This window comes from Mus caroli, unplaced genomic scaffold, assembly GCF_978045245.1.
Source record: "Mus caroli unplaced genomic scaffold, Mus_caroli_1 scaffold_16, whole genome shotgun sequence".
NCBI lineage: Eukaryota > Metazoa > Chordata > Mammalia > Rodentia > Muridae > Mus > Mus caroli.
In genome coordinates, this window is record NW_028227271.1 from 42,776,870 (window position 1) to 42,803,422 (window position 26,553).

At 38.2% G+C, this 26,553-nt stretch overlaps 1 long non-coding RNA gene across 1 annotated transcript in view; it reads left to right on the forward strand.

Annotated features, from left to right (window-relative positions):
• Positions 1 to 3,477: 3,477 nt before the first annotated feature.
• Positions 3,478 to 26,553, forward strand: part of LOC115029418 (uncharacterized) — a 40,916-nt gene continuing 17,840 nt past the window's right edge. The window contains exons 1-3 of the long non-coding RNA XR_003834986.1: positions 3,478 to 3,535; positions 11,757 to 11,820; positions 13,160 to 13,219. This is a non-coding gene — a long non-coding RNA (uncharacterized LOC115029418). The remainder of the gene's footprint in view (positions 3,536 to 11,756; positions 11,821 to 13,159; positions 13,220 to 26,553) is intronic.

Genomic DNA, 26,553 nt, shown 5'->3' on the forward strand with positions numbered 1-26,553 from the left:
GAAAGATACACAGAGAGAGAGAGAGAGAGAGAGAGAGACAGAGACAGAGACAGAGACAGAGACAGAGACAGAGACACAGACAGACAGAGATAGAGACAGACAGACAGACAGACAGAAAGAGAGAGAGTGAGAGAGAGGAGAATCCCTAAGCAAGTAAAAATTAAGTATGAGCATACTCCTCCTTTTTTTTTTAAAGATTTATTTATTTGTTATATATAAGTACACTGTAGCTGTCTTCAGACACACCAGAAGAGGGAGTCAGATCTTGTTACGGATGGTTGTGAGCCACCATGTGGTTGCTGGGATTTGAACTCTGGACCTTCGGAAAAGCAGTCGGGTGCTCTTACCTGCTGAGCCATCTCACCAGCCTCCCCCCCCACTCCTCCTTTGTGAGATGGTTTTTACTTTAAAGACCTGGCCTCATACTTGTGATCTTCCTGCCTTAACTTCACCTGTCCAAGTGATGGACCTACAGGTGTGTACCACAAAGTCTTTAAGACCCTGTGGCTTTCTAAATCAGTATTCTAAAGCATAAGAGAGCCCTAGATACTTGCCAAAATTCTTATCTTTTCACCCAGCAAAATGTTACACAGACTTACATATATACCAACAAGTATTAACTTTTGTGCTTGATGATGAATGCTTTTTTCCTCTCCCTAGTCATGACCTCTTTTCCTCACAATGCGAAATGAATGAGTGTTTATGTGCTAAACCTCTCATGTATCAGGAGAGGCTTGAAAGTAAAGTATAAGGACATTTCCCTGTGTTAAATAAGTTTGAACCAAATCTATCTGCAGATTTAGTTTTCTTCCTTTGTTCTACTTTTCTTTCCTCTAGCCCCCTTTTCTTCTTTTGACTATTGTATGTCTATCCTAAAAATACATATTAGAATGGGTCATTTGTCAAATCATACAGAGAGAAATATTATTTATTATCTATGTATCCCAAGCCCTCTATAGAAGGCACACTCACTACATGTTTCTTCTTTAGCTTTTCACAGCACCGGACTTTTTCCTGAAATGGTAAAAAGTAAATTCAAAGCCAACTAGGTCCTAAGCAAATATGAGATTGGAAGTATAACTCCTAATGCCCAAGCTCACAATCTTGATTTTCATACTTCCTCATATACATAGCAGAGAAATTACTAATGTGTTTGTTGTTGTGTGCAGATGCCAACATGTGTATGCTAGGTTGTAGTTTTGTGTCCTTGAAAAAATTTGAATATCCCAATGTCTGCAGAAACAGGAGAGTAACTTTTTGACCTTGATTATAGTTTTTCTCTCAAACAGTATCATAACCAAAGTTGTTTTATTTCGATGTACTAAAGAAACTTTGCAATCTATTATGTTTTATTTTTATGCGCTTGTACTTATGATTTGGGAATAACGTTTATATCCTTTCTGTGGAGTTACAATCTTGCAATCTGCTTGGACCATAGATATCTTTCTGACTCTTCACTAAATATGAAACCGGACACTATCTCCAGTGATTCACAAATGTATATATGATGAATCAATGATGGAGTTGTCATCAGATATCTACATCTTGACCATTGTTTCCCTTTCTGGATTTATGATGTTGGCCTGTTACCCAAATTGCAATCCACACATTTTCTTCTTTTGGTTTGCTAATTTTCACTGGGAAGAAGGATTGACTTCGTCATTTACATTTTAGGATGCTACTTGGTTCCAGAGAAGTGGAGCCATGGGGGGAGGGGAGAGTGTTAGCTAGTTCTTTCTGGGTAAATGTGCATATTACCCTCAAAATGGAAAGACTCGTGCTCAGAGAGAAGTTTGACTGTAAAGAAAGATTGTGGCTCTTTTAGAGTACTTGAATTCTCAACACCCATGTCTCATGGCTTGCTCTACCTGTAATTCTGCTCCAGGGAATGTAATACTCTCTTCTCCTGAGACTGCTTTCTGGCTTTTAAGAGCAATCATCTTTCTGGGGAATAAAAGGAATTCCATGTTGTAGTCATGTCTGTTTCACTGGAGTCCTAACAGAGAGCTTGGTGCTAAGAATTCAGCTGATGGACATGCTTTGCTCTGTTCTCTGGCACATGACAGGGAGGTGTTACATTTTCCTGTCAGAGTATCCCAACTTTCTAGACTAGCCTCCAACTCTCAATAATCCTCAAGAGGGACTTCTTTTTTAAGTGAATTCCTTAATGGCCTATGTGGTCTTTTGGGATATTTGAGATAACTACCCCTATAAACAGGATCCTCATACTATCTATGATGAGATGACACTATGATTTAATCTTTCAGATTTCAAGGAGGAAGGATCAGGGCACTGATCCTATTGACTGGATGGCTTCATTTTCAAAATTGGTTTATTAACAGATAATCTTTATCTTGACTCCTTCTGTAGATGAGAATCTTGGGATCCTGTGTATTCATCATTAAATATTTGCACAGATAACTTGGCCTGAAGAACATTTTCACTAGAGAACTCAGGTTGTCTTCTCCAGGCTTTCTTTATGTGGTTCCTGGGAATTGCTGATTAACAAAATGAATTTAGTATAGACTTAAAACTGAATACCTTGATTTTTGAATCTATCACCCACCCCAATAGAAACACTAAAGAATAAATACAACGTAGGCCTGTCTTTTCTAGTACATGGATGAGTCCTTAATTGAGGTCTTGCTTATAGAAGGAGTCATTTACATAGTAGATTTTCTGTACTAATTTGTTTTTTTTTTTAGGCTGGTGATTTTAGTTCCTCATCTCTGATAAGTAAAAAAGTGAGTCCCCATTTTGCTCATGTTACCTGGATGAGCGAAAGTTTAACTAGACTGATACATACATTCTACCTGCAAAAGAAAAAAAAAACCTATTCAACATGATTTTTAGCCTATTTTGTGAGCAGCTTTTCAATCTGTGGTCATCAGTGTTCTGGTAAACAGTTTTACATTCTTGTAGGGGCTAAAAATTCCTGTATCCAATGGCTCCCATCACCTAGATATCTTGTAACAATAACACCACTGATTCAGTCATTAATCTTAAATATCTAGGGACCACTAAAGCATTGTAACCCACTAGCTAATAGCTGTGTAAATCCCCTCTATAATCTGGCCCCTTTTATGACCAGCCAGCCAAGGCTTGCTTTTAAATCATCTCAACTGAACAGAACCTTATAGAAGTGCTATCACATAGACATACCCCAGATTCCTTATAAGGCCTGCTCTCCGTTTCACAAAGGGAGTTCCTAATTTGCCCCCTTCCAGATTAGCAACGTTCTGTTAAGTAAACAAGTAGGAAATTTCAAAGGAAAAAAACAGGAATCACAATCATTACCAGCTGCTGTGTTAAGTACCGTTCACAGAGAACGCTCTTTGCTGTACTTTGAAGGCATTGATGCCTTTATAGCTAGATAAATGTGTAACTCCAAGGCTAGACACCACCCTGTCCCAACAATAAGCCCTGCACTGGGCAAAGTGCTGACGGATGGACTTTGGCCTTGTCCACAATTCATCTGGAGCACTCACTGACTTTGAAGCTAGACTTACCAGGCTGACTCTACTTCTGGTTTTGGGTAAATTATTCATTCATTTATCCATTTATTTACTATACAAATATTTTGTGGCATAAGTAGCTATACAGTATGCATGAAGAGTGTTGGGAACTCAGAGAAAACATCATTAGGAAGGGTCAGAGAGGACATCCGAAGCAAACAGAGATGGGATATATCAGGCCTAAGATTTTTCTTTCCTTATAAAAGATCACGATGGTTCCTGTCTTCAAAACGCTTACGGTGCTAAATGGGATGGAATTTGCTAAGTGGATCAGTGTATCAGACTGAGATTTGGAATTGATATGTCTTCCAATACTTTTGTCTGATTATAAGAATTATGCTTTTAACATAATTACCTAATGGCATAATATAAAGAAAGGATAAAAAGGATAAATATATTTTATATCTGAAAGATGTTTACATTCTGTTAAAAATCTTCTATGTCTTTCTAAGCTTCTGGATTGATTCAGAAGTTTATATTTTGTAGCCATCATATATTAGTCCCTGCATTTAGACCCTTGCATAAAGCTGTGTATCATAAGTTTCATATCTCATAGAATCACTGTAAATATTATCTTTAGTGACCTTATATTGGATCATATGGAATTAGTATGGTGAGATATAGTATTCATCCATTTCCAGTCATTTAGAATGATTTCTACTCATAGTCATTATAACCCCATTTTGACCATTGTAAATCAAGTTTAAATGAACATCCCTGTGCCTATTTTTTTTTTTATTACTATTATTTCCTTAGGCTAGCTGCCCAGAGTTGGAATGACTGGGTCCTAGGCTATGAATATTTTTAAGGCTCTGTTGTTGTACTGCCAAATTGTCTTCCAAAGGGGTCATAACAATTTGCATTCTGCCTGGAGTGAGTGAGGAGGCCTGGCTCCCCTTATGCTTGCCAGCTACACTGAAGTTTACACTACTGTTCTTATTACCATGTGCCCTTCAATCCTCAAGAGTACCAGGGTTTAAAAATTCAACTTAGATTTATTTTCTGCTTCTGAATTTAAAAGTGCTGCCCATACGTTGAAATTGCTGGGTAAATAAAGGAAAAAAATTAAACACATAAAGCAAACCAAAACAAGAGTAAAAGCACTGACCTTCTAACTACTCTTAGATATTCATGCAGTTCCAATTCATATATGAATTCTTTTTCACAATCATTTAGTGCTTCATGTCTTTAAATTTATACTTCTACAAATCATTAATAATCATTTATTTTCTTTAAAAATTTTTAGGTTGACACACAAGATAATGGCTTTGATTTGCGCATTTCAATGCATGGCTAGTATTAGCTTTTTAACCCTCCTTTTTCTTCCCTAACACCCAGTCATATAGCTGGTACCTTTCTTTGAAACTGTTATTTGAAATACAATTGCTTATTCAATTTTTATTTGGCTAGGTCAATTTCAGATTCTCCGGATGGCTCTGAGTATGTGACAAATTAAACATTTTTATCAAAGTCTTCTGAACTTTTCAACTATGACATATTTTGTCCTGAATAGTAATTTTTGTAGTGAAAAACTGTCTTATGTGTCATAGCAGTTCTTAGCTCTCTGGCCTCCGAGAACTGTGAAAACCAAAAATACTTGCAGACATTACCAGATGTCCTCTGAGTAACACAAACCCGAGGGTGACACCCACCATGTTGTGCTGCTTGAGGCACTTGTCAGCATGTAGACACGAATCCTGCCAAGGGCATGTCTCACCAACTGCTAAGGCCCATTCAAACTTTCTACAGTACTGGCTATAAAGGCCGTTTGTACACAGAGTTGAGAGTTCCCAATTCAGGAATTTCCCAGACTTTCAACACTATTATTGCTTTTACTTAAACATGTACAGAGTATTTTATCTTTGTCACGTACTGTTTAAATACCAAGGGCACTCATCATTTCCAAGGTAAAGATTTCCCTTACTTTTTCTCCACAAACCTTTTCCTACTTTGGTATACCTAGTTAGTATGTGAACATCTCTTTAATCCTTATTTTTTTTTCAGATAAGGAATAAGGAATTGAATAATTGATTAAAATTAGGAGCTGAACTGAGTTGAGCATAGCAAAACAGAGAGTAGCCTCTTGTACCTCTCTTTCAATGACAGACTTATTAAATTTTCTCTCTCTCTCTCTCTCTCTCTCTCTCTCTCTCTGTGTGTGTGTGTGTGTGTGTGTATGTTTTATGAAGGCACATGTATATGTATGTGCTTGCCTGTGGAGACTAGAGGTCAAAAACAGGTATATGTCTTCTTCTCTTCTTCTGTTTAAGTCTTCACTTTATTTTCTGAGATACAACCTCCCACTGAATCTATTTTGCTTAGACTGGTTGGCCAGTAAGCCCTTAGAATTCTCTTGTCTCCATCTCTCACAAGCCCCATAGCCAGTTTAGAGATACATGCTTCTGTGACCAGCTTCCTATAAATGCAGGGTATCCAAGCTCATGTCCTCATGCTTGTATACCAAGCACATTATCCTCAGAACCATTTCCCTAGCTCCTTGCTGACTTTTGGTTTTGGACAGTAGAGGTTTCACATTCTAAAACCTGCTGTAATATTATGCATTCAATCCCTAAATTTAGTCTTTTGGCTATTATGTTGCATCAAGTATTCTTATTTCATCTCCCAACTAAAGATTCTCAAAACGTTATTCACTTTGCCCCTAACTTAGGCCTATCATATTGACAGGGAAGCTCTCTTGGACATTAGTATGGCAGCAAACCCAATAGAAGCTAGGTAGAGTATTAGTGGAATGCAGCGTGATGGATAGGAAGGTACCACAGAAACCAGTTGTTTTATATCCCCCTTTCATAAGTGCAAAAATCAAAAGCTCAGAGAAAAAGTATTTGTCTAATTATAATACCTACCTTCTCACCATGAATCACAATTAGAAAACTGTTTTCTAGACTACTAGTATGTACAAAGACACTAAGAGGAACAATGGCATAGATTAAGAAACACACAGACACTGACACACAGACACACAGAAACACACACACACACCTGCTGACTCTGTTATTACAGGTATCTAGAGAAAAGAAAGGATTTGAATCACAGGTACAACCTATAACAATGACATCTTTAACGACCCAGAATTAGTGACATCTTCAGACAATTGTGTCTGTCTTGATGACAGTGACTAAAGATAATAAAATGCATTTGCTTGGCTGAGAATGAATAAGGAAAGAAATGAGCCATATATGTTGCTACAGCTGAGGGCTTGGGTTCTTCTTTTCCAGACAGGCACTGTAATCTCAGGAACTGACTACAGGAGTTCTGGTAGGATACCAGTTAATGCTACTCCAGATCTCTGAGCAAATGAACCATACCCAAAAGGGTTTTCTTTCATTTTCCACCTCTCCTACTTCTGTCTACATCTGAAAGCTAGACAAAGCTCTTCTCTACGAGGCAGAGGAAAAAAACTGATTGCTAAATTGAGCTGTTCTTAAGTTGAACCAAAATGTACCAGCAACCAATTTTAAAGATAATGATGTGAATTTTATTTAATCCTCACTATTTGGGCTAGTTTCGGTTTCCCAAGTACCGACTGCTCAATAAATGGACAATATAAATAAACAATGCATCTATTTCACAAGACACCTGTGATTAACAGGGAACATTATCTTAACCTCTTTGTAGCCTTTTCTTTGTCAACTCATAAACTTCTTATTTGCTCTGTGACTCAGCATACCTGTGACAATAACTATATAGCAATTCATTGATATCAACAGGATGTTTGGTTTGGGTTAGCCATGAATAAATACTGATACCACTAATCCAAAAAATCACCAGTATGATAAAAATAAATATTCTGACCTTGCGGTGAGTGAGTAATTGGACATGAATTACATTTGTCTTTCTGATAATGATGCAAAACAGAATGGCAGAGCAAAGGGACATCCTGTATTTATGTGCTCCTACTACAATGGGTAATTAAGTGGAGTTGAATAGTTTAAGGTCATACTGTGGTCCTTGCCCTTGCTTTGTGCAGTTGAAGTGGGGGTGGTAAACACCAGTGCCCTCCAATAGCAAGGGCCAGGAGCACAGTGCTAGTGTTACTCTGGGCTATGCTATGCCTAGTGTAGCTGCCTGTCTTGAGCTCAAGTGAGATAAATTATGGGCATGTCATAAGTAGTAAGAGACTTGTAATATATAAGTTAATATTATTGCTTCTCTATAAATAATTCATGTTTCTAGCCCCATTTCAAGTCAATGGCTCTTAACCCTTATGAACAGTGATGAACTACATTACAATAAATGCTACAGGATCTCTTTTCAGAGGAGGAATACAGCCCTAAACACATTTATGTGCATGCATTCAATGCTGTCTTTATGAAATTCCAGAAGATTCTTAGAACTTAAGCAAACAGATTTTCAGGGTTCCGTGAGGTCTAGATCACAATTTATCGATTCAAGGTGTTTGGGTGTAAATAAATAAACAAACAAATAAATAAATGGCTTTCTGTACTGTCTAACAGAGAAACTAGGGCATAGATAGATGTCTCTTTCTAATCATATCTTCAGTAGTCATACAGGTCTATAATCCCAGCACTCAGGAGGCCAAGATATATAGTAGATGATATCCTTGAAATGCAAAAGATTCAGGCCACCCAGCCAAGGCTACATACCATAACACTCTTTAATAAGCATTTCCAAGTCCCTTTGAAACTTGAAAACTGAGGCAGAGAAGTGTTAAATAACTTGTTCAAGATCAGAACTGGCTTTCAGAGCACAAGACTTCTGCTGAATCACAGGGCCTCACTACTGAAAGGAATCTTGTTTTGCTCAGCTCTCTGTAGTGGTCAACTCAAAAGTTTGATCCTGCACCTTTGTCTCATTGCAGACACTAAGCAAATTCAGTGGGTTTAGAAACCAGTACAGGAAGTCAAGAGGTAAGTAATGGGAGGGTATTGGAAGGAGTAGGGAGTGGCTCTCGTCAAAGCACATGCCATCCTGGTATTAAATTCTCAAACAATATGAGAATACATTACGTGCACATATGAACACTTTCAAAGAATAAATAATGAAATATAGTGAGCAAAAGACCAGGTGTTTTGTTGTAACATATATCTTAATTTTAGCAGCTGAGAGTCGGAAGCAAGTAGATGCTGTGATCCAGGACAGCCTGGGCTATCCACTCTGTCTCAGACCAAAGACCAACAAGTCATCATTGTTTTCATTGTCTCTTAGAAGTAATAATCTTGGCTATGATCACACAGTTGTTCTCCATTAAGATGGATCTGACCCCTTACCATCCCTTCTCAGCTATTTCTCCACCACATCCCTCTACCACCTTCATGTTCATTCATGTAGCACTTGCTTATCTTGTTCCCTTCACTAGACCTCCAATTCCACAAAGGCAGAGACTTGATCCCTAACCCATCCCTTCTCTGATATAGTGCTTGGTATGTGGCCAGTCTCCATAAATATTGGTCAGGTGGAAAAGAGTCTCACCCAGGTGCAGTTAGCATCTTTAAGTATTATCTCCCAGTCCATCGGTATTGCAGCAGATTGCACATAGAGCGCTCAGAATTCTCGGAGGTAATCCAATAGGCATGCCACTCTTGAAATAAGAAACTATCAACTTGAAAAGAAATTATTTTAGCTGGAAGGAAGGGAGACACTGTAATTAAAGAAAAGGGTTATTGTTATCACACTAGATTCTTGGGAGAATTATGGAATAAGAAAATCTGTCACTTTTTTCATAGCTAATTAAGTACTAAGGTCTTGGTACTAGCATGTGCTTCACCTCACTTAACTAAGCTGTCCCTCAACAGTAAGTGAGTACTTTCTTCTTCATTCTACTGGAAAAGGAACTGAGGCTTAGAGGTGCTCACTCTCCTCACTTGAGTTTCCTTACTGAACAGGTAATGGACGTGTGAATAGGCTATCTGGAATGGTGGTTACTATTTATTATGGTTAAGAAGCCAACTTTAGTGGCTTGTGACCTCAGCTCTTTCAGAAAATAGGTGAGAATATTTCTCATTCATGGTGATAGTCAAGTTGCTTGAGAAGAATGGCAGGCTTTGTTTGCTCCAGGTTGTCTTCAAGTGTCTAAGACAGCTCCTTATTCAAGTAAGTCAGTCCAGTAAGCATTTACCAAGGAGTTAAGCTAGTTATCTTTCTTTTGATGGGAAATATATCAAAGAAAATCAGCATGCAAAGAGGAATAGCGTTGTTTACTTCATCGTCTCAGAGCGTTCTGTCCATGGTCATTTGGTTTGGCTGCTTGGAATGGTGGTCACAGTGTGGCTTGAAGGAAAGCTGCTTGCTTGGTTTTTACTACAAAGTGAAAAACAGAGGGAGAAGGGATGTGAACACGGTATCTCTCTCGAGGACTGCCTCTCATTGGCTGTATACACTGTCCATCAAGCATTTGGGAGATCTTTGAGACCTAAACTGTTGCGAGGACTGATGTACCCCAAGGAAGTAAGAGGGAAATGTGTGTTCTCTGAACAGTGTTAGAATGATATTGGTAGAGAAGCAATATTGCAGAGATTATTCTGAGCCCCACATGATTAGGAATATAGGAGAGAAAAGGACAGCTGAGAAAAATCCAAAGACCGTGGGTAAGAACTAGAGGTGTTTGGGATGTATGTATTGGAGACTAGATTAGAAGACAGGGGAAGAGGGTTACCCTCTCATTTGGCAGAAGGAGGAAGCAGTGAAGATTTTGAAAGGCATGCTGTGAAGTCCTGGGGTATCTGTCAGCAGGGGTTAACGCTAGTAGACTTGTGATAACATAGTTTCAGTTAGAACCAAGTCTGTGGCAGTGGCAGGGGAAGAGAGAGGGAGATGGCATTTAAAATGGGCATTAAGAGTCCTATTTACTTCTCAGATCCATAAGATTCACAGGATTAGTTCCATTTTACAGATGAGATGGAGGTTTACAGAGGACAATGACTTTTCTAGGTCTTATACTTAATCAGGAACATAGCCACAAGTTGTGCCTAATCTGTCTGATCCTCTATCTTGGAAGAATAAAAATGACACACTTGGCTGAAGTAATAAATTAGCTAAATGCAGTATTGCAACTGAAAGATACTAAGTAAACTTAATCCATACTAACCTATTTCTAGACTTCTTTGGCTAGTAAGTTGTTGGAAATTTGAATTTAACTGCCTGCACCACAGACCCTATTGGTCCCTATTGCCCACAAAGCTCCTGGCTTCTTTACATATTCCTGTAAACTGCCTGTCTCTGACCAGGTAACTTAACAAAGAGCCACAGGATGGAAAGTCTTAAGTAAGCAAAGCTCATTAAAACTTATGTTTACCCAATAAAATGTAATCAGTCAAAGGTCTGAAATAAAAGTGAGGGGGGAAAAAAAGCAGAAAGAAGGTTAAGCCGAAAGTGACATTTAGGAGCTTCTGTAAGCAGAGAAACAGGAAGTCAGAGGACTTGCATTCCATCCAGATGAGAGGAGCACAGGAAGTGGGAACAGACAGTGGGAAAGATAATGGGTTCCACTCCTGCCTTCTGCTTGGAGCTGGGCCTGAGCTGAGAATGGTGAAGAGGGCCATCTGGCCTGAGTAAGTGAAGGATAAGAGGGCTCAGAGCCTTGAGCATCCTGTGTTTAGCTTCCCATCACCTAAAACATCCTGGTCCTTATCAAGTTAGACCTGTAGATCAAAGTAGAGGCAATTCAGTGTCCTTGTTCGGATGGAGAAAGGAACATTTTTCCACATGGGAACCAGGAATAAACTTGTAAAGAACAGATATGCTATAAATGAAGGTAAAAAAGACATAATGTGGTATTGGATATCTGATATTATACATATAGAAAATAGTTTTAAGTCTTTCTATTGGGGAAAGTAGTGGCCCACAGGCCAACTCTACCTTTGTCATCTGCTTGTAATTGCAGTAGAGTCACTTTCAGTCTCATGTACCAGTTACAGAGCATTTCATGCTGGAATAACAGGACTGAAATCTATCATGGAAGACAACAGATCTCAGAGACTAATACATTTGTTATCTAACTTATTAGAGAAAAGGAAAATCTGCTGACCTGGCTGTCATTACAAAATACTTATGATAATTTTTGTAATTGAAGAATAATAATTTTAAAATGTGATCTTTATTGCTTATTTTCTTTGTAGCTATGTTTTAGTTTTGTGTTGGGTCAAAAAGGAGTATTTAAAAATATCTGGATACAGATGAAAATGGGTGCAGCATTTTCGTTTCACTCTGTTCTGGGTACAGCTATGCAAAGTGAGTCATTTTGCTTTCATTTCTCTGAATTAGGAAGTTCTAAAGTGGAGTCCCAGGGGTAATGATCTACTGCAGCTTTGAAGCAGGCCCTTCGAAGGTGGGTGTGTAGCTGGGGAATCCCTGTGTTTTCCGCAGCTTCTGGAGGCTTGGCCAAAGTACACATGACATGTCCCTTACACACAAGTGGAGGGGCAATGTGAAGCAATGGAAAAAAGACTCATTTCCATGGGCAGTGATCTAAAGTTCACCTCTAGTGATACCTTTTGAACGCTGGAAGGATGCATAACCTCTCTGAACCATAGTTTCCTAGTCTTCTAAACATGAATTAAAAACCATCACCTATTGTTAGTCAGAGCTATCTCAGATGTCCTCCTGACATTCATTCCAGCTCCCTACTCGGTAATCTGATAGTTTATGCACCTTGCTCAGTTCCTCACTGCCTGAAAGACCATGGTTCTCATAAAATCAACCCTGCAGTTCACTGTTATATGGGCCTTTTCCAAACCCACTTCTACACATTACAAGCCACGGAGAAGAGGGCTCTTCTCTCCTTCCTGGACTTCTTAGCCCACTTGATAGCTCATGAGAACTCTATCTCCAATAGAGATGCTACCTCTGCCTCTTCTATTCCTGAAACTCTTATTCCCTGATTTTAATGTTTTGCAGTACTTGCCCTGTAACATGCACCATTTCAGGGGTTGTCGAAGACATTTGGTCTCTATGGGAAAGAAACACAAATCTGTTTGCTATGCTTCAGCTACCAAGAAAATGTCCTAAAATAGCTAAAAACAAAAGTCAGTTCACCAGAAGAAAAATTCAAATAGATATTTTTCCCTTTAGTTCATTTTTTCTAGTTTCTGTTTTCAGTGGGGTTTTCATGGTGGGAAACATTGAACCCCAAGAGGTGAACATTTTGAGACAACAAAAGTAGGGACACCTACAGATCTTTTCATGTAATAATTTTCCAGCTAGGTACAGGCAGCCTCCTTTTTATGATTAACATTGTTTTTCCATGTCACGGGACAAATCATTTCTCTGGAAGAACATAATGTGGCAGGTAAGAAAGTGGAATTTCTATAACCTTCATAGAGAAAATGAAAAAGAAAGGAATCTCAAATTGACTAAAATCTCAAATGAATGCATTTTCTTCTTCAAACATGTTTTGATAGGCAGCTTTGGTATTCATTACCTGACTGCCTGAAGCTTGCTTTTTAGGATCCCATGATACCTGGAACCCAAAGACTTTTCCTTAGGAGGGTCTAAGTAGCTGACCCTTGTCATATCAGCACTTGAGAGGCAGAGGCCAGATAATCACCCAGAATTCAAAGCCATCTTGGGATACATAGAGAGTCCCAGAGGTCAATCTGGTTTTAAAACCCACAAAAATAAAACAAAGCAAAAGAAAACAAGATTTTATCTCCATCTCCACTCCACAGGTCATGACAAGCTGGTGAAGATGACTGCATTTCCTGCGAAGTATCAGGAGCCTAGCAAAGGTTATCTGTATGTTCCTGTCCTTGCTTCCTTACATATCCACTTCCCCAAGTCCCCTGGAATCACAGGAGTTCTGGCCAAATCTGATGCTCTGGCTGAAAACACACCAGACTGACCGTAGTTGTGAAGCTGAACCCTAGCCTTATAGGGAAACTCTCTGAGTCACTCTGGGGGCACTGATCTGGTGGAAGCTTGTTACAGCATTTGGAGTTTTACTCTAAAGTTAGTAGCTGGTTTGAAATTAAAAAAAAAAAAAACATATGTGAAGACTGTGGCCTTCTTTAGTATTAAAAAGAATCAAACAAGTCGAACAAGGTGCTCATGCCTGTTATCTTAGTATTTCAGAGATGGGGGCAGCAAGATAGAAGTTCATAGTTACCCTCAGATATGTAGAGTCTGAGGCTTACAATTCTGAGAAACTCTTTGAAAACAATTGTACTAAGCAAACAATTCCAAATTCATCACATGTTTAGCAATTGAGGTCTCATGGCTATCAAATCTGGGGTAAGATAAGACTGCCTTGCCTCACTGGTAGCCTGTTTTTCTCTAACTATGTAGGGCTGAGCACAACAGTGTCAACAAGGTCATAGGAGGGCCATCCCCTGTTGGTTACTAAAGGTACTACTGTTTGCCATATGTCATAAAAGTGGAGATGGGGTGGGGCTGAGATGTAGAAAGGGTGGAGGGGTAGCTGTTCTCTACAATTGTTCTCTCTCTGTCTTGCTTCTAGCCTCCATCTCCCACCCACTCCATCCGGTGGCTTTTCTTCTCCCTTCCTTGGAATCTGTATGGCACACACATGAAAGAAATCTCTCCTGATCTATTTCCCTTTTATCACCAAATAGTTTATATTACCATTTAAAATATTTACTTTGAAGTTTCCTCCTTTTTATATGTTTGTTCACTAAACAATATTTTGGGCAGCAAGCATGCTGTGTCACATAAAGGAAGAGCCACAGTTAAGGCATCTTTCCTATTTCCACACAATTCAGAACTTTTACATGCCCTATCAGTTCATGGCCATTGGATGCTTATAATAGCTGCTTTAGGAGAGCAGTTACTATATACATTTGACAGGGGAGGCAATCGACTTCATGAAGAGAAATGGACAAGGGCTAGGACAAGGTTACTACTTTCTGTTGAACCAAGCATTGGGGCACACTAAAGGAAAGGACATTAAAAAAAAAAAAAAAAAAAAGAGTAACATGGTCAGAGAGAAAAACATGGTAGAAATCCATTAGCTTCCTTGAAAGAGCAGTTAGCATCTCAAACTTTGATAGGGAGAGAAAGGATCAGAGTAGGAGAAAAGCAGATGGATGATAGGGAGAGAAAGGATCAGAGGAGGAGAAAAGCAGATGGATTCATGCCCTTGACTCTACCCCCACCCTCATTCTCTTTTTAATGCTTGGTCATTTTTTGGCCACCTTTCAAACTCAAGGAAACACTCTGGAATTTTAGAGCTAGGAGGGGTTTCCTTTGCAGGTTGGGCCATTGTAACTTTACGAGAAATTGTTCAAAACTTCCTCTTACCAGTTATAAACCCGTCTTTTGAATGAATTCTTTATTCATGAAGTGGCTAACCCTTCACCTTTCTGACTCATCCTTTGATACTTCTTAGCTTTTAGAGTAAAATAAAGCCAAAGACGCCCTCATATATAAACACATATACATATCTGTATCCTTACATGCTAAGCATTCAGAAGCTCATACATGCATAAAATCAAATAGACACCTATGCAACTCTCTCCTCATACTGGCATGACTCTCTTGTGGATGGAGAAATAGATTCAAAATACCCAGACTTCCATATATTCATAAGGAGATTTTTTTTCCTTTTTAAAAACAAGCAGGAAGTCTTGCTGACTGCCACTGTTATGACTTCTTTTATCTCTTTCTGTCACTAGGGTGTGGATACACGTCCTCCACCAAGTGAGTGGCAATGTGGAAACACACATGTATTCCTATACTTAGCACAGTAATGTGGTCTCCAGAAGGTATGATCTACATGAAAGTATGAATAAAGACTCACTGTATGGAATTAGAAGAGATCAAGGTATCTATGAGAACTCTCCCCAGCCATTTCTTGTCTCTGTCAATGCTCAGAGATCCTCAGAGCCTGAGGCTCAACATAGAGCCCAGACTAAGCAGAATAGAACCACATCTGTAGCCTGGATGATCCAAGGCCATCACTGTTGCCAAGCTCTTCCCTGCTACACCTCCCTCTCATATTCAAACCCAAACCAGCAAGACAACTTGTTTAAATAGGCCATAAGTATTTGTTCTTTTCAAGTTTATAAATATTTGAATATTTATATTATGAATATTTTCAGTTACATTTCTTTTAAAAAAATGAAGCTAAGCCATGAATATTTTGTTCATGACTTTGGATACATTTATTATCAGAATATGCCTAGAAATGGAGTTTCAAAGTCATAACATAGGCAGATATTTAACTTCACCAGGCCTTTGTAGGTGCTTTTAAAGGAATGAAAATAATTCATACATAATGCAGAATTAGTTATGTCCTAGCTACAATCATACTTACTGGTACTTGTTTTTTTACCAACTATTTAAAAATTTTAGTCAACCTAATAAGTGTGTAGTAAAAAGAAAACTACTTCTTTTGCTTTTAGAAATTATAATATAATCGCATCATTTGCTTCTTTCCTGCTTCCCCTCCAAACCCTTCTATATACTCTTCCTTGCTCTTTTCAAAACTAATGGCCTGTTTTTCATTAACTGTTGTCATATGTAATATTTTTTTACCTAAATACATGAGTATTACCTTCTCAGTCTGAATAATGTTACTTGCATGTACATTTTTAGGGCTACATGTTCTGACAATTTGGTATTGGACAACATCTGGCATGATCTTCTCTGGGGAAGAGCACTCTCAGCATTTGTCTGTAGTTCTTAGTGTAGAGTTGAAGCCTCATAGTCTGTCCTTCCCTTGTCCACTTAGGCATGTCTATTGTTCAACCCATGATTAGTTAATCATGTTGGTGGGACCTTATGGATGTCTCTCCAGACAGTACTGGGAATGAAAGTCTCATAATAAACATAATGGCCCTCTGGCTCTATTAATTACTCTGCCTTCTCTTCTGAACTGTTTACTCTGCCTTGATGCAAGACTTGAATGTGACAATTGTATTATCGATGTAGCCATTGAAACCAGACTCCACAACTTTGCATTTTGAATGTATTTGATTGTTGTGGTCTCAGTTTGTTGCAAAGGGAAATTTCCTTGAAACGAGCACAGGGCTACATATATCAGGACTAATATATAGACTGTACTTAGGGATTATCCTCATTTAGTGAAGTGATGGGTGTAGGTTCTCCTCTAAGATCCAGGACTTCACTAGCCCTGGGTAGTTGGTTATATTTGTGACACCAAGCATGATTTTGATTTAGTTTTTGAGGCAAGACTTCACAGTGAAATCTTGGCTGGCCTTTACCTTGAAGCAATCCTAAAGCTTCAGTCTCCTGAGTGCTGGGATTATAGGAGTAAGCCACCACACCCAGCAATCACTGCAGTTTTATAACCCATTTTTCATGACCCATGATCTACATATAAGGTCAACTTTTGTTGCCATATTTAAAGTGGTTGTTTATCCTTTTGATAATAACTTGTAAGAGTTCTTAATGCATTCTTGGTATGAACCTTTTATCCAACAAGTGCACACAGGATTACAGAAGCCTCCTCTGGAGTGATGATATGCCTTTTTAGTGTTTGTGTCCTGTTTAAGAAATAACTTGTATCTCCAGGCGGAAGAGACAGCTTGGGAGTTAACGGCATGGATTACTCTTAGAAAAGAGTTTGATTCTGAGCACATACATCAGGCAGGTCATAATTGCTTGTAAACTCAGGGGGAATCCCTCACCACTAGCCTTCACTGGGACCTCCACTTACATTAACAGACTCCCTCCCACACACATATATATTATCAAAATGAAAATAGATTTTTTAAACAAAAAGGAAAGGAACACTATATCTCAATGTATGGAAATGGTATCTTTTTTTCCCTAGAAGTTATTTTTTTTTTGGTTTGCTATATATTCACCTATGCTTATTTTCTATATAGTATATGAAATAAAGGTGAGGGTTATTTTTTTTCTCATTCAGCTATCTGATAGCAGCAAGCAAGTAGATTTATATCCTCTTCTGAATTACTTTGATATTGTTGTAGTAAACAAAAGGACCTTGCATATGTGGTTTTGTTTCTGGATTCTTCAATTTTGTCAGATTGCCTATTCTTTTACCATATATCTTTATGTTTCATTAATGATTATTTCATTCATTTTTTAATATAAACTCTACATGCAATGAGTTTGTTAAATTCAATTATGTGTTCTGATACCTTATAATTTGGGGTGGGGGTTTATATGGCAATATAATAACTGAATAAGAGAGTTTTACCACTTTAAAACTATATGCCTTTTATTGTGCTAATCTTATTATATTAACCAGAATTTGTATAAAACTCTTGACAAATGATAAGGAAAAAATAGAGCTTTTGTGAAAGGTAAATATAATTCAAAATCTAGAAAATGAAGGAACTAACCCAAATTTCTTTGATTTTATAATTGAGCTAAAGATAAAGGCATCTTTCTCTGGGAAAGGTTTTTGCTTTGTTTTTAGATTATGTGGTTAATCCTTGGGCTGAGTTACTTATTCTGTTAGGGTTCATGAAGTTACCTTTTCCCTATACTTTTCTGCAAGTAGCACAATTCCATCAGCTATTGCTCATTTATTAAATAGACTGTGTATGATAGACTTCCAGAGTTCATGACCAGAGTTCATTCGGGAGCACTCATATCCATTGGTTCACAACCTCCTGTAACTGCATCACCAGTGTAATCAGCAGCCTCTGGGCTTTGAGGGCACCTGTACTTCCCTGTACATACCTACATATACACACTCTTGTGTGTGTGTGTGTATATATATACACACACACATATATACCTACATATACACACTCACATATATATACATACACACACACACACACACACACACACACACACATATATATATATATATGTATATATATATATATATAATTTTTAAAGTTTGCATGTTTCTTATTTAACTACAAGCTTGAAGACATTTAATATTAGGATTATGGCAGCAGAAAATGTCATTCAACACCTAAGTTTTTCTGTCTTTCTTGTCAATCACTCTCAGGTTATTAACTATGGCTCACCTTAGCACCCTTGCAATCATAATTTTAAGTCCCCTCACTCATAGCATATTTAAAGAAGAAAGGACAATAGCATTCCATTCTATATTTCTCTTATTTTATATAGAAATCATTCCTTGAGATCTACCTGAAAACTTTTGCTACCCATTCATGATAGGAATTGAACCATGCAGTTGCATGACTCTCTGATCTAGAATATTCCATCTGCCTGCATTACACTTATGCCTACTTCATGTGTTCAATTCCAACACAAAATTAAATTGTACTGCAGTATTTCCACCTCCTCCCAAAGACACACAGCTTATCACCTTTTCTCTGAGGTCATTATGCATGATTTTTTTCGTGGTATGAATTCCTAGCAATTATATTTTTGTATTCTCATGTCTTGACTAGTTCATAATCTATTTAGCAGGTATTTGCTGACAGTTTATTCAACAAATGAAAACGCATGTGTGATATGTGATGAGCCCTTGGCATGTGAGAACACTGGATATTGCTCAGAACAGCCATTGGGTTCTGACTGGTTGTAGGTACCAACTGAAGAACCTAACTTCTCTTTTAGAATGTCCCTTAGCAATGCTCCATAGCACCTGCTCCTAAGGACTACATGGCTATTTTGCAAAGAAGCAGTACCTTCCTAAGGGACCCACATCAGCAATATTTGCCACCTCTCCTAGATGTGTATCAGTGTATGGCAATCTGCAGATTCATCTTCTCAATTTTGTTGGTGTCATTTGCTGATAGTACTTCAACACCAGTGAAGTTAGCCTTGGAGTAGAAGAGTGCATTTTCTAGTTCTGAGTATTCATAAACATCAGTAACCTTCCCCATCTAACAGTAATGACCCAAAAATTCAGGCACAAGAGAGAAAAGAACAAAGCCCATGTGAAAAGTTAACATGAATAAACCTTGCTCTTCACAGGACCTTGTTTCTCTCATCTGGAAATTCAGGCTTCTCATCAGACACTCATCAACGTGTTATCATCCCATCACACTTAGATATTGGAATACCTCAGATGCTCAGCAAGCTTTAGACTTCTCCCTTCTCCCTTCTAATACCAGTTTCCAAAGTAGGAAATGGCCTTGTATGGGCTAGAGATCTACTCTTTGTACTAGTTCATTTCATATTGTAGCCTTGCTAACATTGCAATGGTGTCTGGTTATTTAAAGAGTATTTTGACATTGATTTTCCTTTTTGTTTTTGACATAATTACTTTATCCTATCCTTTTGACCACTTCAAATATGGATATCTAAGATTGAGATTAAAAAGAAAGTAAGTGATTTCATATTCAAACTTCTGTTATTTAATATTCACATTCAATGTACATGTTAATTATCTATTATATACTGATTAATGATAAACATTATTGTGAATCAAAATTCAGTGGTCTGGGACCCCTGGAAGGCCTCACTGGAAAAGGCCTGGGGTTGGCAGTACTATACAAACAGTATGTGACTAAGTTCAGACTAGAACTCAGACCAAGTTGAGCAAAACAATGATTTTTTTTTCTATTAATCATTTTATTTGTTTACATTTCAAATGTTATCTACCTTCCCAGTCACCCCTCTATGTACCTTCAACCCCATCCCCTCCCTCTAAGAGGGTATTCCCCCACCCACCCACCCACCCACTCTCACCTCACTCTTCATCCCCAACTTCTGGGGCATCAAACCTCCAAAGGACCAAGCACCGCTCCTCCCAGTGGTGCCAGATGAGGCATATGTAGCAGGAGCTATGGACTGTCCCTTGTATTCTCTTTGATTGGTGGTTTAGTTCCTGGGAGCTCTGAGGGGTCTGGTTAATTGATACTGTTTATTTTTCCTATTAAATTGTGATCCTCTTCAGCTCCTTCAGCCAGTTCCCTAACTCATCCATTGGGGACCCCAGGTTCACTCCAGTGGTTGGTTTGTCAGGTGCTGATAGAGTCTCTGAGAGGACAGCCTTACCAGGCTTCTATCTGCAAGTACATCTTGGCATCAGCAACAGTTTCAAGGTTTGATGTCTATGGATAGAATGAATTGCACTCTGGATGACCTTTCCTTCAGCCTCTGCTCCACTTTTGTCCCTGCATTTCCTTTAGACAGGGACAATTCTGGGTTAAAAAGTTTTAGATGGGTGGGTGGCCCCATCACTCCACTGGGGGTCATGTCTATCTACTGGAGGTACTCTCTTCAGGTTCTATCTCTCTGCTGTTGGGTGTTTCAACTAAGGTCATCCCATTGGGTCCTGGGAACCTCTCAAATTCCTGGCATCTGGGACTTTCTGGTAGTTCCCCATCCCCCACTACTACTTATTTCTATTCATTCTCCTGGCCCTCTGTACTTCTCTCCTGTCTCTTCCCATATCTGGTCCTGACCCCCCCCCCCCACACACACACACATACTTTTCTTCTCCCCTTCTCCTCTCCCTCTCAGGTCTATCTTTCTCTCTGCCTCCCGTGATTATTTTGTTTTCCCTTCTAAGTATGTTTGAAGTATCCATACTTTACCACACTTTGGCCTTCCTTCTTGATAAGCTTCATATGGTCTTTGAGTTGTATCATGGGTATTCTGAGCTTTTAGACTAAAATCCACATATCATTGAGTACATACCATGTATGTCATTTTTGATCTGGGTTACCTAATTCAGGATGATCTTTTCTAGTTCCATCCATTTGCCTACAACATTTGTGAAGTTGAAAATTTTAATATGTTTATTTCTTTGGTCCCAGATCATTAAAGTTATACTTTATCCAGGCCCAAATGCAATTGACATAGTATGACAAATGGGTCCATGGTTTCAGATGCCCAGTGGAGCTATCTGATAGTGGAGGACAGTGGCCAATTGCCAGAACCTTCATGATACAACTGGCAGATGATGTAAAGTAGCCCAGACTGTTATAAGCAGTAGATTCAATACAATATAAGTACAAGATAATTTGTTTTCTTAGAACAGAGTTAATAATTTATATAGCAAAAGTCCATGATGTGAATGAGTGGAGGAAGCAAATGAGGCTTCAGTGTTGACGCCTCCTGTATCCAGAGATGGAATTGCTAAAACTCAGAGAAGTATGTACTCAGATTCACATCAGTGACACTCAGATGATCAAATCAAAATTGGAAATGGTGTTTTCCTACTTCTAGTTCAGGGAAGAAACACAATCAAGTCTCCAGACAGGTTGAGAATATGACCAGGCACTAGGCTCGTAATGTTCCATTCACTATTGTGCTATCATAAGCTTCAGAGCCTACAAGAAATGTTTCTGAGATTTCTATACTGTCCCTGGGCGTTTCTTCTTTTGTTCTTTGACTTGATATCAGATGTTCATTTAGAAATACTCCAAAATGTTTTAGTTATTGCTTTTACATTCTGGGCACATAGTTTTTGCCAGATCAATTTAGAAAAAAAATTGTTATGTCTTAATATGCATTCCACTCACACTGAGCAGTACTTCCCATTAGACATCAGGACAATCCAGTGTTTCCACATCTCTAAAGTAATGAGATTTGTTTTTTACAACCTTCTCTGGCCAGTAGCAATTCATGAAGCAAAGACCAGAAGCAGAGAGACATGATGATAAGCTCCAAAGAACACTCAGATACCTCACACACCACTTTCATCACTAAATCCTTCACTCCCAAGGTGAAAATAAGAAAAAAAAAAAAAAAGGCAAAACAAAACTATAGAAGTGGTCTACCTTCAGCCTTTTAAGCAGGCCAGTTTCTCATTTTGTTATAGTTTCATTGGTTTAAAATTATTTAGTTTTCCTGACCTCTCCTTGACGACAGTGGTGTTCTACAGACACTGAAGTGGGCCAAGTACTTCCTAAAATCTGCAAATGATTCTGGTATTTCTGAAGTCACCAGATTTCACAAAGAGATTATAATAATGCATAGGAGAACATTCTCCTTCTGGTTTCAAAGCCTAACTGACTTATTACAGAGCTGTTTAACCAGAGGTTACCCACCTCAGCATTTCTTTGCTCCAGTTTCCTCCTCACCATGTATAGGCATACCATTGCCTTTGTTCCAGGGTTATAAATATTAAATTAAATGATTGGTGTGAGTTTTAGGTCTCAAGCTATGTCAGTTGAAAATGTATACTCTTAGTTTCAGTTTTATTTTTAAACTTTTAAACCCATAGATTCAGTAAAGACAGGCTGAACAGTGTCATGCATCAAGAATGGTATCAATGGTCAGGAGGGCTAGGAGAGTTTCAGTAGCCTGACTGAGACCTGAACAATAGACTTACTGTTTAAAATGGAAAGGAACATTGAAGAATTAAAAATCAACAAGTGCTAATGAGACGCTTCCAATGTGGTGTATCAAGGAGATCTCAATCCTTAACTGTTGTGTGAAAATATAATGAAGTTCCATTTATAAGAACATGTGGAGGAAATTAGTCAAATTAAAAAGTATGGATCTTTCAGATACTTTTAAATGACATCAAGCAAACCTGCAAAGAGAATACATGCCTTCATGATGGACTTTGCTGTCTACTTTCCAGTTGCCTAGGAGACAAATCCAGGGTCATCTTTGACATCATTTTCTTTTTTTCACCATTCCTTGTGTGTTGAGACTAGTCAGTGTTCCAGACAAAACCTACTAGTTCTAAGTCCAAGACACCAAACTACTACTGTTCACTTATCAAGATAATTCATCATCTCCTTACTAGTTTTCCATGAAAGAGTCTAGTTACACTCCAAATGGGATTACACATTTGCTCAGATCCTTTCAGTGGTTTCTCTTCCAGGGAAACTCCAAGTACCCAGTGACCTCAAATTCACACATACTTTACTGTTCTCTAACCTTATTTCCTATCATCACTTTCTTGGATGATTCTCATCCAGCTGCACTGGCTGTCTTGACTCTCTTAAATATGCCTCACTCCTCTGATTTGTACAGACTGATCCCTGAGTCTGGAATGCTTTTCTGCTAAACCAACTCCCATTCCTCCTTCAACAGTCTATTTAGGCATCACACCCTAAACAAAATCATTGGGAATTTACAATGAATGTTGCAGTCACTTCATATGCCCCTGCAGTGGTGTATTGCTGCATAGTATAGCATGCTGAGCAAATAGGTAACTCACCTGTCTTCTTCATTAACATCCCAAGGGGAGTGCTTTGTATGTTGTTTAATGATAAATACTTGATGTCTAAGAAGGAATGCATAGTAGTTACTCAGTAGATACATTGCACAAATATATCAATATGTGATTTAGTTATATTTTATTATGGTCAATATGATATCAGATACTTCTTACAAATGCAGGAACTTAATCATGTTCTTCATCAAGTGTCTTCAGAGTTGTGCAAAGTGTAGAGAAGTAAAAGAGTTTCTATTTTCTCGCCTATATTTTTACTAAGATGTTTGAAATTGGTTTATTTGGGACTGTGAATAAGCCAATCCTATATATTTCATTGGCTTCACTTCTTCACTGTCCAAACATGTTTTATTATTCAATAATTCTGCCAATTATTAGTAATTTCCCCATGATTCTAGCTTGATTCATGCTGCTTTGCCTTTTTTATACTTTCTCTTTTCTATGACACACACTCCTATATTTCTTTGTGCTCGATATTTCTTACATTTTCATCTCAAAGCTGTCCTCAGAAAGCTTCAACTGGCCCTCCTGCTGAGTTTTTGTAGCCTTTGTTCTCTGCTCTTCACCATCATCTATGTGTCATTACTACTTTGTATTTTCCATCTGGAATAAGCAACATTTCCTCCAGTGGTCAAATCTGCTCATAGGCTTCAATTCTATAAAGGAACCAAAATTGAACTGAAAAGAGAGAGAGAGAGAGAGAGAGAGAGAGAGAGAGAGAGAGAGAGAGAGAGAGAGAGAAAACTCTGCACATAAAAGAGAGAACTATGATGGGTAGTCCAAGAGCTAGCTTTCTCCCATCCATATTATTTACTTACAAAAGAACAGGGATGTGGACTCAAACTGACATAATTTTGACTTCTGGCTTCTGACTTACTAAACATTAAGTCTTGAGTAAGTTTTGAGCCCTCGTGTCTCCATCTGCCTATTGGGAATAATGTCATTGCACAATACATGCAAGGAAACCAGTGTGTGACATTGTATAATATATCCAGTGATTTCATTTTTGGGAAGGATGGAAAATAATTTCCTGTTGCTGCCCATTCATCCACTCTCAGTCAGAACATGTAAGAGCCAAGTGTGGAACTGTTAGGGGGAGGGCTGTAAGCAGTAGGTCAGGAGGGCTATAAGTAGTAGGTGTTTTTAGATGTGGTGGAAGATAGGTAACTTCCTCCTAGGGGGCCCAGTTAGCAACTGGCATGGTCCTTGATACTTGAGTTCAGCTTTCAATTCTAAAACCCAGAGAGCTGACAAAAAGTTCACCATAGATTCTTTTAGAGCACATCTTTTCCCACATTCATTCCCGTTCACTCAGGGAAGCCATCTGCTTGTGCCCTTGTTCCTCTCACCGTGTCCTTGAAAAGGAAGGAGACACAGAACTAACATAATGCATGTCACTGTGTGCCGGAGGCTTTGTGGAAGGCTTTAGTGAAGTGGAATTTGATGGGAACTTAATGATAACACCATGAAAAATATGATATACATCATGATGAGGCTGTGTGGCTCAAGCCAAGCCTCTTCTCAGCCCTTCCAGTAAAGTTAATAGATGTGCCCAGGGTCTTACAGGGGTTCATTGTCATGGCTGCATTCTTCAAATTTTCTAAGTGTTATTCTTTATTCTCTTAACAATTCAGTTTTCATATTAATGTTGCCAGAATAAACTAATGAGGAGAGTATCATAGAATGTATTTACTCAACTTGACTCTAGTGACCTAGAGTGAACTGTTCACTTTCCTCCTAAGGTTAGAGAGGCAAGATATTAGTGTATACATTTGTACATGCTGGAGTCAAATGTTCTGCACTCATTCTCTTTGCTTCCAGATGCGGATTTCTATGAAATATATTAGCATGTTACATCTCAGTATGTTTTTCTAGAAATTCCAACTTCATAAAAATGCTTATCTGTATTTATGATTTCTTTGTGTTTCTTAACTCATCATGAATACATTTTAAGTACAGTTTCACAGTGAAACACCAATGCTTAATTTCCTTTTCTTTTTCCCATGACTTCTTGTTGCACTAATATTGCTGAATACTGAATTGTTGTTGCTTGGAGACTCTAATCGTCAGAAAGCAAGAATAGCATATAGTTTGGCTTTCCTTTCACTCCATGTCTTCCCACACAATCTTCTATTCCTCTTATATTTCTTTAACTATTAACATCTCATAGAAATATCTTTCCAACTCACAGCTCCTCTGATTATAAGTATATTTCCTGTTTCAGTTCTCCACATTTGCCTATATAGAAGGCTGCATGATTTATATTTCTTGTTCTATTTTTATCTCCATTCTCAGACCAAAATATTCAAATTTCTAGTCCTCAGTACCTTCTGTTCTCCTTATGCACTCCCTATATTCTACACATACACTGACTTCTCATGTGTTCCAGATGGAAATTTAGTGTCGTTTTGGTTTCTATTCTTTGCTTATTTCTATGTGCTCAATTTTCTTGCCCTATAATTTTTTTTTTGTCAAATATGGGAGACCCCTTCTTCTTATTATAATTTTCCTTCTTATCTATGTATCTGTGACCATTACCTTCTTTAAGGCTTTTGGGAATGACATACCAGTCAACTCAACTCATAGCACTATATGTTCTATGTGAATGTGCTTCTATAGCATGCATACTAGCCATCTATACCTATTTTGATATGTACAGGCAGTTAGAGGCTTGCATGACTTTAGTTCTGGCAACATAGCCCAGAACACATTAGAGGCACACAATCATTCACACGCGAGCATTTCAGAATTTGTATTATTAGTAACAGCACAAACATAAAAGCAACACAAAATGTCATCCATGATGGAATTCAGATGTACCATGCCATGTTCATTAAAGGAAAATCAACATTCCAAACAAAATAAGTGGTGCAAATAGTATCAGAAAACTTGAATACTGACTTGAATAAAAGCAAGTTGCAGGAAAAGTTGAGTTATTTGATATTGTTTAATGTGGGGTTAAAAACATGAATCATTGTGTACATTACTGGCATTTACCTAATTCAGAAATAGTACTAAAGCATGCATGCATGCATGGGAAGGATAATT